This window comes from Heterodontus francisci, chromosome 9 (genome assembly GCF_036365525.1).
Source record: "Heterodontus francisci isolate sHetFra1 chromosome 9, sHetFra1.hap1, whole genome shotgun sequence".
In the NCBI taxonomy this organism is placed as follows: domain Eukaryota; kingdom Metazoa; phylum Chordata; class Chondrichthyes; order Heterodontiformes; family Heterodontidae; genus Heterodontus; species Heterodontus francisci.
In genome coordinates this window covers 120655319-120666416 of record NC_090379.1, presented here as the reverse complement: position 1 = coordinate 120666416, position 11098 = coordinate 120655319, and positions in this window count along the sequence as shown.

Here is an 11098-nt window from a genome sequence, read left to right as displayed (position 1 = left end):
GAAATTGCCATTACGCAACCAGTTTGTTTGAATAGCAGTGCTATCATTACATGATTCCTTGTCAAAAAAATTCAGACTTTTTTGTCTTCGGCTACTAATTTTCAGAGCTTTTGGTCTTTGGCCATTCTCACCCCTGCATTTGTTACTTGTATTTATGAAATACACTCCCTATTAGTGCTCACCTGCTGGATAACTGATTACATTGATACGTATTTATACATGTCTGTGTGTGGGCATGACTTGTAGTCTGATATCTTGGTGATTTGTCAAGAAAGATTTAATTCACTCACTCAGCAGCTGGAGAGGAACCAGACTGAGATTTAATGAACATAAGAAATAGGAGCTGGAGGAGGCCATTGGGCCCTTCAAGCCTGCTCTGCTATTCACCAAGATCATGGCTGATCTTCTACCTCAACTCCGCCTTCCTGCACTATCCCCATATCCCTTAATTCCCTTAGTACCCAAAAATCTATCAATCTCTGTTAAATATACTCAATAACTGAGCATCCACAGCTCCCTGGGGTGGACAATTCCAAAGATTCACAACCCTTTCAATGAATAAATTTCTCCTCATCTCAGTCCTAAACGGCCGATCCCTTATCCTGAGACTGTGACCTGGTGTTCCAGATTCCCCGGTCAGGGGGAAACATTTTCTCAGCATCTACCCTGCCATGTTCCTTAAGAATTTATGATGTTTTCAGTTAGATCACCTCTCATCTAAACTCCAGGGAATGTTGGCCTAGTCTACTCAAATCTCTCCTTTTAGGAGGAGATGTAGCACAGTGATTATGTTACTGAACTAGTAATCCAGAGGCCTAGACTAATAATGCAGGGACATGAATTCAGATCCCACCACTGCACTTTAGGGATTTAAACTCAATTAATTAAATAAAGCTGGGGAAAAAAAAGCTCGTATTAGTAACAGTGACCATGAAACTACTGGATTCTCTCCCATGCAAGCGCAGAAGATGTAACACCTGCCATTTACCTTCTCCCTTCTCACTGTCCAAGACCCCAAACACCCCTCAAGATGAAACAGCGATTTACTTTTAAGTTAGTATACTGTATTCACTGCTCATGATGCAGTCTCCTCTACAATGGGGAGATAGAATCAGATCAGGTGACCGCTTTGCAGAACATTTCCGTTCAGACTGCAAGTATGCCCCTGAGCTTCTGATCGGCTGTCATTTTAATTCTCCACCTTGCTCCCATGCTGACCTCTCTGTCCTCAGTCTCCTACACTGTTCTAATGAAGCTCAAGTGAAGCTCGAGGAACAGCACCTCAGCTTTCAATTAGACACTTTACAGCCTTCCAGACTCAACACTGAGTTCAACAATTTCACATCACAATCACCACACCCAGTTTTTCCAGAGAGCGGCTATTGGGAATGGTTCTACTATTCCCATTTAAACCTCTTCTGGACCCATCTTCTTTTAACTAGTACCATTACCATCTGCGTTTGCCTCTGTACTATCCTCCCTTTGCCATTCTCTTTTGTTCTTTCCTCTCCCTCTTTCCCTGCCTCTGTACTTGTTTAAAACCTGTTACATCATGTATAACAAATTTCCATTCTAATAGAAGGACAAAGACCTGGAATGTTAACTCTGATCCTCTCTTCACAGATGCTGTCTTAATCTGCTGCATATTTCCTGCATTTTCTACAAAGTGATTCCTGACAATGCAGCGGCCTGCTGACAGCATCAGAATGTGCCAAACTGCACACATGCGCAGCTACATCTTGCCAGGGCTAAGTGGCGCGTGTGTGGGATGATGTCATTGCACAGCGCCAACGTCATCGTGTATCCACACCTGGTCCATCTTCACGCATGCGCGATAAAGCATGATTGGGTATCCAGCCCCTCACACGGTTGGAGGAAGCGACTGAATGGGAGACTTTGAGGCTGCTCGCTCCAGGCCTCGACGCTTCCTCCCCTCAGCTGCTCGTTCCAGATCTCGCTGCTCCACCACCCCCCACCCCCCCCCCCCACTCCGCTGGCCAATTGTTCTTCGCTTCGTGCCACCCCACACTCCAGCCACTTGCTCCCCACTTCCCCGCACCCTCCAGCTGCTAGCTCTAGACTGCGCCACTTCCCTCCTCTCGGCCACTCGCTCCTACGTCGTCCCATCACCTCTAGCAGCTGGAGGTGGGGGGGGTGCGGGGAAGCGAGTGGCCGGAGAGCATGGGGTGCAAGTAGGGAACCATCGGCCAGGGAAGTTGGGGGCGGGGGGGTAGCAGTGAGGTCTGGAGCGAGCAGCTGGGCCGGGTGTTGGTGGGGGTGGGGGGTGGGGGGAAGTGGCCGGTAGAGAGGTGAGGGAGAAAGCGAGTTGCTGAGAGGGGAGTTCAGCCAGTGGGGTGGGAGCTAGTAGCTGCATTCAGGTGAAATCAGTACTGATCGGTCATATAAATGGATCACAATAACGAATTGGCAGCACATTTTATACTCTGCCCAATTTTCGATCGGGGTGACAATTCACTATCTTGCAATGGAAATTCAATCATAAAATTCCTTTTGTATTTAATAGGATTACTGGAATATTAAATGGATCTGATGATTACAGTTAGTAGCCTATAACTACATAGCATATTACTGGGCTTCCATCCAACTTAATGTAAGGTTAGTTTGCTCGACCTATCTAGCCATAAGCATTTCCTATGATAAATTGAGCAGCGCCATCTTTAATCTTGGCAGCTGCCTGAATGTTGAAGACACTGACATTCCAGTTGAAGAGGCTGCATTTGTCCATGTGCAAGTACGGCGCCACCTAGTGGTTGCGTTGTCAGCAAACGGCGCCTTTGAGATTTGGACCGGCAAGTCAAGGCAACCTTGAAGGTAGATGCCAACAGAGCCATCATCCATCCTCCCTCCAGCTTCGCTATCGGGGGAAGTCGAGGCTTCTTGGTCTACGCTGGGCAGCCCAGAATTTGTCGCACCTGTGGCAAATCTGGTCACGTGGCAGCTAATTGCAGCACAGTCGTCTGCAAGAAGGAAGGCCATCAGACCAAGGACTGTAAGCAGAGTAAGTGCTGCAACCTGTGCGGTGAGGCAGGCCACCTCTACAAAACCTGCCCCAAACGCTGCCTCAGTTATGCTCAGGCGGCAAGGTCCAAGAAAAGGCCGGGAGAAGGAATGGTGAATGCGTCTGGTGCCGGGAAGGAGACAAGCAACCTTCTCCACAGCGAGGAAAGTCAACCTGAGAAGGAGAATAAAGGGGTGACGGCTGCAACCAGCGACCCAGCACCTACCCCATGCTTGGAAACCCCTCCTCTACAAACAAAATCAATGGAGCAGGAGGCAGCAGATGGACAAACTGGTCAGTGGCAAGTGGTAAAAAGGAAAACCACAAAGAACCTCCAAAAAAGGAACAGGTCACCACCCAATCCAGTGGCAAGAGGAGGCTACCATCTGAGACAGACTATGGCAGCTCCTCCGCATTGGACGAGGAAGGGCCGGAACGATGGCACCTGCAAAAAAAACGGCAGAACTCAAAGGAGCTGGAAGATAAAGGCCCCCAGCCCCCGGGGCACTGGAAGCTGTGATGGGCCCAGCGTGCCCCAAACCCAAAGCGCCAAATCCAGCGACATGCCTAGTGCACCCCAGCTCTGGGACACAGAGAGCAAAGAAGTGTCTGGCACACTCCAGCTCCGGGAAGCCAGGGGCACTGATGTCTTCGAGGAGGAACAGAAGACACCAACAGCAGAGGACAGCCCTTGCTGCCTACAAGACCCCCCTAATGTCACCCCAGAGGAACAAACCCTGCATGAGAAACCAGGAGGGATTTCTGAGCCCAACGAATGTGAAACAGCTTGCGTACACTATGGGTATGCAGGAACACACCCAAGGACTGGGACTAGCAAGGACAGCTGGTGTGGGAAGCAACACCTAACTTTAAAATGGGTATAAAGATTGCTTCGATTAATGTGTATAGCATTAAATCCACTATGCGATGTGTTTCACCCTTGCACTACCTCACCAAGGTCAAAGCCGACCTGCTGTTTCTGCAGGAGTGTGGAATACCACACCTCAGCACCTACAGGCAATGGTCGCGATGGTGGTCCCACGGGCCATCGATCTGGTCAGGGGTGATGATTCCTGTTCCTCCGGCCTGGATATTCTGCTGCGGGGAGGCAACGTCATCATCTCTGAAGTTAAGGTGTTGGTAGGCGGCTGCATACTCGTAGCAGATGTAATGTACAACAATGCTCTGCTCCAGTTGATCAATGTGTACGCCCCGGCTCAATGCAGCGAGCGACTGATGGTCCTCCAGCAGTTCCCACATCTGCTGGCAACATCCAGACCTCCCTCTGGACCATGACCCCACCGCCGAACATCAAGCCACTGTCCACAGGACTGTCACTGACCTCCTCTCTTCTGGAGATCTTCCCTCGACAGCTTCCAACCTCATAGTCCCACAACCCCGGACAGCCCACTTCTACCTCCTTCCCAAAATCCACAAACGGGGCAGTCCTGGCAGACCCATTGTGTCAGCCTGTTCCTGCCCCACTGAACTTATTTCTTCCTATCTTGACTCTATCTTTTCTCCGCTGGTCCAGTCTCTTCCCACTACATCCATGACTCTTCTGACACCCTATGTCATTTTGACAATTTTCAGTTTCCTGGCCCCAACCTTCTCCTCTTCACTATGGACGTCCAAACTCTCTACACCTCCATCCCCCACCAGGACAGTTTGAGGGCTCTCTGCTTCCTCCTTGAACAGAGGCCCAACCAGTCCCCATCCACCACCACCCTCCTCCGCCTGGCTGAACTTGTTCTCACATTGAACAACTTCTCCTTCAACTCCACTCACTTCCTTCAAGTAAAAGGTGTTGCTATAGGTACCCGCATGGGTCTGAGTTATGCCTGTCTTTTTGTGGGATATGTCGAACATTCTTTGTTCCAGTCCTACTCAGGCCCCTTCCCCCAACTTTTTTTCCAGTACATTGATGACTGTATCGGTGCCGCTTCCTGTTCCCGCCCCGAACTGGAAAATTTATCAACTTTGCTTCTAATTTCCACCCTTCTCTCACCTTTACATGGTCCATCTCCCTTCACTTCGTCGACTTCTCTATCTCCATCCCTGGGGATAGGCTGTCTACTAATATCCATTATAAGCCCACCGACTCCCACAGCTACCTCGACTATACTTCTTCACACCCTACCTCCTGTAAGGACTCCATTCCATTCTCCCAGTTTCTCCGTCTCTGACGCATTTGCTGTGATGATGCTACCTTCCATGACAGTGCTTCTGATATGTCTTCCATTTTCCTCAACTGAGAATTCCCCCCCCCCCCCCCCCACTGTGGTTGACAGGGCCCTCAACCGTGTCCAGCCCATTTCCCGCACCTCTACCCTCACCCCTTCCCATCCCTCCCAGAACCGCGACAGGGTTCCCCATGTCCTCACTTTCCACCCCACCAGCCTCCACATCCAAAGGACCATCCTCCGCCATTTCCGCCACCTCCAGCGTGATGCCACTACCAAACGCATCTTCCCCTGTCAGCATTCCGAAGGGATCATTCGCTCCGTGACACCCTGGTCCACTCCTCCATTACCCCCACCACCTCGTCCCCTTCCCATGGCACCTTCCCCTGCAATCGCAGGAGGTGTAATACCTGCCCATTTACCTCCTCTCTCCTCACTATCCCAGGCCCCAAACACTCCTTTCAGGTGAAGCTGCGATTTACTTGTACTTCTTTCAATGTAGTATACTGAATTCTCTGCTCACAATGTGGTCTCCTCTACATTGGGGAGACCAAACGCAGACTGGGTGACCGCTTTGTGGAAAACCTCCACTCAGTCCACAAGCAGGACCCCGAGCTTCCGGTTGCTTGCCATTTCAACTCTCCCCCCTGCTCTCATGCTCACATCTCTGTCTTGGGATTGATGCAGTGTTCCAGTGAACATCAATGCAAGTAATCAGACCAAGTGATGGGGCTTCATCATTAGTGCTGTGCTGCTGCTCTCTCTCTCTCTGTCTCCTGGAGCTGCTGTGACTGGGAATCTGGCAGTTTTAGGTTATCATTTGAAAGTATAAAATCAGAAGGGGAGGGTTGGAGTGAGGGATTGGGGGTGGGATGGAAAGAAGGAGGTCCATGGTGGCACCATTTGCAGCTTGTACATCATCCCAGACAGCAATATGAGGGGGAGGTGGGAGTTAAGAAGGGACATAAGGCAGGAACATAGCATCATCCTGAATACTCTTGGTGATGCCGGATGCTACGGGCACTGTCACAGCCAGTCCCATGATGTGGAGAACCACCTCCTCCCTCAGGCTCAGGGGATGAAGGTATGCCTGGCCCTTGTCGGTTCACTGCAGCTCCCTGTGATTTTGGGTCATCTTGTCTGACAAGAAAGGGGGCAGAATGTCAGTGATTGTGTTGCACTATATTTGGGTGATGTGCCTGCCATGGCTGAATAGCTGGAGGTATGTGGAGGCAGTGAGAGGTGGGTGTGAGGCTGGTATCAATGGAAGGTGTGTGAAGGTGAGGTGGAGTATGTGAATGTTAGGTGTGAGTCCTAAGTGTTAGGGACTGCTGATGGGTGAGTGATGGGTGTGTGGTACATTGAGCAGTGGGAGAGGTTGGTGGTGTTGGGGGTAGGAGATGCCATGTTAAGTTGAATTCACTGACATTGACCACCCGTGTGAGCTCATTAAACTGCTTCTGGCACTGCTGCCAGGTCCTCGGGGCCAGACTTCTTGCATTGTCCTCCCTGGCCACCTGCTCCCATTTCCTTCGGAGGGCGTTCCTTGAGGGTCTTCACCCCCTTCCCATGGAAACATGGTCTTGCTCCTCCCGTCAATGTCCATGACAGGGCCACATCCGTGAACCGCAGAGCCCTCTCTCTGTCCTAGTTTTCCATTTATCTTGTCTCCAATTTCTGCATTCACAGTCAGTAGCAGCAGCCTCCTGTGATTCAGTGCAGCGTCCCTTTAAGAGGGACTGACTGCATTTAAGAGCTGAATCCTGGCTGAAACATGAACCAGCCTCTCACACAGTTTGTTAAGCGTGCAGACAGACAGCAGCGCGGGTCACCCTGGGTGGCACATAGAATTCATGGAAATGAGGAGGCAGCGTGAAGTTTGTGTGTTGCCTATCTCAACTGGAACGGGCACGGGCAGATCACGCATCACTACTCGTACGCCCAAAATTGTCTCTATTTTCTTTTGTTTCTTTTATCCTTTCTCTCTCCTCACTCTCTGTCTCTTGCTCATAGAATCAGAGATTTATGCAGCACAGAAGAAGGTTATTCGACCCATTGTGTCAGTGTTGTCTCTTTGAAAGAGCTATCTAATCAGCTCCACTCCCCTCCGCTTTCCCCAGACTCCTGTTTTTTTTTTCTATTCAAGTATTTGTCAAACTCCCTTTTGAAAGATATTATTGAATCTGTTTCCACCATGTTTTCAGGCAGTGAATTCCAGAGTCCAACAACTTGCTGTGTAAGAAAATTCTCCTCATTTGGCTTCTGGGTCTTTGTCAATTACCTTCAATCTGTGTCTTCTTAATACTGAACTTTGACATTAGAAACAGTTTCACATTTTAATTACTCTATCAAAACTCTTCATGATTTTGAACTTCTATATTAAATCTCCCTTTACCCTTCACTGCTCTAAAGAAAACAATCCCAGCTTTTCCAATCTGTCCATGTAACTGAAGTCCTAGATCGCTGGTACTATATGATTAAAATTCTGCCATTCCATGTGTGATGTACTGGGATGTGCTGTAGTGTTTTATATAGATTTAGCATAACCTAGCTTTTGTTTTCAATGCCTCTATTTATAAAGCCCAGAATGTCATATGCGTTATTAACTGCTTTGTTAACCTGTCCTGTGACCTTCAACGATTTACACATAAATTTCCCAGGTCTCTCTGTTCTTGCACTCCCTTTACAGTTGTAGCTTGTGTTGTTTCTCCACATACATCCTTCGAAAATGTATTACCTAACACATCTGCTTTGCCAATTAAAATTTGAGAAGATTGAGCCATTGTTTTCAGGTAATGTTCCAGACTCCATTCCCTAGCTACCAACTCCATCCCTCTCCCTGACAACTGTGTGAGACTAAACCGTTCACAACCTTGGTGTCATATTTGACCCCCACCACATTTACGGCCTTCACTATTTCCACCTAGAAAATCATAGAAAAATTATAGAATGTTTACAGCACAGAAAACAACCCCAGCCTATCCAATCTTTCCTCATAGCTGCATTTTTCCAGTCCTGACAACATCCTTGTAAATCTGCTCCGTACCCTCTCTAGTGCAATTAGAGGTGATTTGAGGTGACCAGAACTGCACACAGTACTCAAGTTGTGGCCTAACCAATGATTTATACAGTTCCAGCATAACCTCCCTGCTCTTATATTCTGTACCTCGGCTAATAAAGGAAAGGATTCCATATGACTTCTTAACCACCTTATCGACCTGTCCTGCTACCTTCAGGGATCTGTGGACATTCACTCCAAGGTCCCTCACTTCCTCCACATCTGTCAGTATTTTCCCATTAATTGTATATTCCTTTGCCTTGTTTGACCTCCCCAAATACATCACCTCACACTTCTCCGAGTTCATTTTCCACTTTTTTACCTACCATTGTTATCTTCCTGCAGTCGACAGCTATCCTCGTTGCTATCAACCACATGGCCAATCTTTGTAATTTGCAAACTTCTTGATCATGCGTCCAAATCGTTAATATACACCACACAAAGCAGGGGACCCAGTTCTGAGCCCCACAGAATGCCACTGGAAACAGCCCTCCAGTCGCAAAAACACCCATCAACAATTACCCTTTGTTTCCTGCCACTGAGCCAATTTTGTATCCAGCTTGTTACATTTCCCTGGATCCTATAGCCTTTCATTTTTTTAACCAGTCTGCCATGTGGGACCTTGTCAAAAGCCTTGCTAAAATCCATGTAGATCACATCAACTGCACTACCCTCATATATCTTACTTGTTACTTCAAAAAATTCAATCAAATTAGTTAGACAAGATCTTCCCTTAACAAATCCATGCTGACTATCCTTAATTAATTCATGCCCTTCCAAGTGACAGTTTAACCTGTCTCTAAAATTGATTCCAACAATTTGCCCACTACTGAGGTTAGATTGACTGGCCTGTAATTATTCGGTCTATCCCTCACTCTCTTTTTAAACAAAAGTACAATGTTAGCAATTCTCCAATCCTCCGGCACCACATTGTATCCAGTGAGGACTGAAAAATGATGGATAGACCCTCTGCTATTTCCTCCCTGGCGTCTTTTAACAAACTGGGGTACATTTCATCCGGCCTTGGTGATTTATCCACTTTCAAGGATACTAATACCATTAGTACTTCCTCTCTCCCTATGTTTAGCATATCCAATACTTGACACCCCTCTTCCTTAATGACAATATCTGCATCATCCCCATCTTTTTTGAAGACAGACGCAAAGTATTCATTAAGAACCATACCAACATCTTCCACCCCTACACATAGGTTACTTTTTTGTTTTTTATGGGCCCTACTCTCTCCTTAGTTATCCTCTTACTCTTAATGCATTGATAAAACATCTTCGGGTTCACCTTGATTTTGCTTGCCAATGTTCTTTCATTCCCTCTCTTTGCTTTCCTAATTTACTTTTTGATTTCGCCCCTTCACTTTTTATCCTCCTCTCGGCTTTCAGTAGTATTGACTTCTCGGTGTCGACAATAGCTTTCCTTTTCTGTCTTATCTTACCCAGTAAACTCCTTGGCATTCGGGGAGCTCTCGGTTTGGCTGTCCCACCCTTTTGTTGTGGGAACATGTTTACTCTGAACCCCATGAATCTCCCCTTTGAATGCCTCCCACTGCTCTGACACTGATTTACCTTCAAGTAGCTGTTTCCAGTCCACTTTCGCTAAATCACTCCTCAGCTTAGTAAAATTGGCCTTGCCCCAATTGAGAACTCTAACTCCTGTTCTGCCCTTATCCTTTTCCATAATTATATTAAAACTGACTGAATTATGATCACTACCACCAAAATGCTCTCCCACTGCCACTCATTCCACTTGCCCAGCTTCATTTCTCAAAACTAAGTCCAAAACTGCACCCTCTCTTGTTGGACTTGCTACATACTAGCCAAAAAGGTTCTCCTGAATACTGGCCAAAAAAGGTCTCCGTAACATCGCTCAACTTCACCCTTTTCTCAGCTCCTCTGCTCAAAACCCTCATTCATGCCTTCATTACCTTCAGACTTGACTATTTCAATGCCCTCCTGCTGATCTCCTACATTCTTCTGTCTGTGAACTTCAGGTCATTCAAAACCCTGCTGCTGATGTGTTAACTCACAGCAACTCCCGTTCACCTATCACTGCTCTTCTCGCTGACCTATACTGGCTGTCGATTAAGAAACATCTTGATTTTAAAATTCTTATCCTTGTTTTCAAATTCCTCCATGGCCTCACAACTCCCTGTGCTGGATTTTATGGGCCCCCGTGAGTCGAGGTCAGAGGTTGGGGGGGGGGGCCCACATAGAATGGCGACAGGTGGTTGGGGCGGAGAGCCCATTGCCGCCCTGTCACCAAATGATCATGCCGGGGGCGGGATAGGCTGACGATGACCTTCCCACCTAGAGGCCAATTGAGGCCCTTAAGTTGCCACTGATGGGCTCCTTTCCGCAGCCTCTGAGATCCAACCAGTGGTGGAGGTACCTCTGCCACATGGGGGTGGTGCCTTGTAAAATGGGGCACCCTCTCTGCAGGCTTGGGGGTCTCCCTCCTCCATTGGCAATCTATGGCCCAAGGAGGGCCCTGGCTGGGAGACAACTAATCTCCCAGGACACCCCTTCCCCTGGGCTTTATGACCACCCTTCCAATCCCCCTCACCGGGGCCTTCCAGACTGGCCCGGGTGACCCTGCCTTACTCACCTTGGATCCAGGTTCCAGGGCTGGGCCTGGGTCCGAGACTTCTGCAGTATCGACAGTTGCCTCCACTCCCTTTGATAGTCCCGATACTGCTGGACATGCTAGCCCTGTGATTAGCCAGCAGCTCTTGGAGGTGGGATCTCCATCTTGAAAGAGTCTTGGATCCCGGGACAGGACACTTAAACAAAAAAACAACGCAGGATCACTCCAGAGCAGGGTGGT